The following is a 2,500-nucleotide window of genomic DNA, read 5'->3' as shown; positions in this document are numbered from 1 at the left end:
CTTCTCGCGATGTCGGGGGCGGTGAACCGTCCACCTCACCGCGATCCAAACACTTCAAGAGACCATTCAATCGGTAGGAGAGACGGGCGATGTGTACAAAAGGCAGGGACGTAGTCAACACGAGCTAATGACTCATGCTTACTAGGAATTCCTCATTGAAGACCAATAATTGCAATGATCTATCTCCATCACGATGAAATTTCAAAGATTACCCAGGCCTATCAGCCAAGGCTATAGACTCGTTGAATACATCAGTGTAGCGCGCGTGCGGCCCAAAACATCTAAGGGCATCATAGACCTGTTATTGCCTCAAACTTCCTTGGCCTAAGCAGCCATAGTCCCTATAAGAAGCTAGCCACGAAGGATCACCTTTGCATAGCTAGTTAAGAAGCTGAGGTCTCGTTCGTTAATGGAATTAACCAGACAAATCACTCCACCAACTAAGAACGGCCATGCACCACCACCCATAGAATCGAGAAAGAGCTCTCAGTTTGTCGATCTTTACTATGTCTGGACCTAGTAAGTTTCCTCATGTTGAGTCAAATTAAATCATAGGCTCCACTCCTGGTGGTGCCCTTCCATCAATTCCTTTAAGTTTCAATGTTGTGACCATACTCCCCCAAGAACCCAAAGACTTTGATTTCTCATAAGGTGTCGACGGAGTCCTAAAAGTAACATCCACCAATCCCTAGTCGACATCGTTTATGGTTGAGACTAGGACGGTATCTGATCGTCTTTGAGCCCCTAACTTTCATTCTTGATTAATGAAAACATCCTTGGCAAATGCTTTCACAGTTGTTCATCTTTCATAAATCCAAGAATTTCACCTCTGACTATGAAATACAAATGCCTCCGACCATCTCTGTTAATCATTACTACGATCCGAAGGCTAACACAATATGACCAAAATCTTATGATGTTATCCCATGCTAATGTATACAAGCGTAGGCCTGCTTTGAGCACTCTAATTTCTTCAAAGTAATAGTGCCAGAGGAATGACCCGGGTAATAGTCCAGAAGCATATCACCGGTAGTAGCAACGAGTAGACCGATGCTCACCGTGAGGCAGACCGGACGACCCAACCAACCGGTTGAGGCCATGGGCACCTGTCGGTCACCAGAGTAACCAATCATCCGATAAAATGGTCAAAAGGCATGTACGCCTTGTATTTCACTCGAGTGACGTTGCCCTGGGTGTACGCAATGGGAGGCCTATCATTCACAACTACTCCCCCGTGGAAGGAGGGGAGAGGGGGTGCCGAACCACCACCCATAAAGAGCATTAGAGATTTTGCAGATATGCTACCAGTAGACCTTAAAGTGTCCGAAATGGGGACACTTTTTCCAAGCAGGCATATCCCGTACTGAGGGTGAGAAGGTGCCGATGGTGGTCGAGGCATGTGCCCATACCATAGGCCAACGTGTGTCGATGGTGTTCGATGTGACTACCCATGCCAAGGGCCATCTTCTGCCTATGTTGATTGAGGCAGGTACCCACATCGATTCCAGCTTGTGCGCATGCTGATTAAGGCATTAATGCATCGATGGTGGTCGAGGCATCTGCCCGTACCAAGGCCTAGTACATACCGATAGTGTTCGAGGTAATCGCCCACACCAGGGCCCATCTTCTGTTGATGCTGATCGAGGCATGGCATGTGCCAATGATGATTGAGGTAAGTGCCCGCACTAAGGGCCGGCTTGTGCCGATGTTGGTCAAGACATGTGTCCGCACCAAGGCCCAGCATGTGCCCGCACCAAGGCTCAGCATGTGTCGATGGTGTTCGATGCAACAGCCACACCAGGGGCCATCTTCTAGCGATGGTGGTCAAGGCAAGTGCCCGTACAAAGTGTCAGCTTGTGCTGATGGTGCTCAAGGCAACTGCCCGTACCAAGACCCAGCATGTACCGATGGTGTTCGAGGCAACCGCATGCACCAAGGACTATCTTTTGTTGATGCTGATTGAGGCATGGCACGTGTCGATGGTGGTCCAGGCAAGTGCCCATACCAATGGCCAGCTTGTGATGATGGTGGTCGAGGCATGTGCCCGCACCAAGGCCCAACACGTGCCGATGGTGGTCGAGGCAACCGCCCGTACCAAGGGTCATCTTCTGCTGATGCTCGTCAAGGTATGCATGTGTCGATGGTGGTTGAGGCAAGTGCCTATTCCAAGGGCCAACTTGTGTCGATGGCGATTGAGGTAAGTGCCCGTATCGAAGGGCTACCTGTGCCGATGATGGTCGATGCATGTGCCATCACCATACGCCATCATGTGCCGTTGATGGTTGAGGCCTTGGCCGAAGTTTGATTTTGAGCCACGGTACACATGCTAGGCTAGAACATCTACTGGTGCTGTATTTTTTTTGCCTGAGGCCCCATCATCGAAGTATCGCTAGAGAACCTGACCGGCAGCATTGGGGGTTTTGACGATTGAGGGTCCGGGGGATGTGCGCACATGATGTGCGATGGGTGCTTGTACTTGGCCTTTATATTGACCCCCTAT

At 50.0% G+C, this 2,500-nt stretch overlaps 1 pseudogene; it reads right to left on the bottom strand.

Moving 5' to 3' along the window:
- The window catches only part of LOC149520435 (18S ribosomal RNA), a 1,268-nt pseudogene extending 70 nt beyond the window's left edge, over positions 1 to 1,198 (bottom strand).
- Positions 1,199 to 2,500: the final 1,302 nt, after the last annotated feature.

Source organism: Durio zibethinus, chromosome 1, assembly GCF_047325235.1.
Source record: "Durio zibethinus cultivar Kanyao isolate XHJ-2024 chromosome 1, ASM4732523v1, whole genome shotgun sequence".
Classification (NCBI taxonomy): Eukaryota; Viridiplantae; Streptophyta; class Magnoliopsida; order Malvales; family Malvaceae; genus Durio; species Durio zibethinus.
This window is presented reverse-complemented; position numbering and strand designations above follow the sequence as displayed.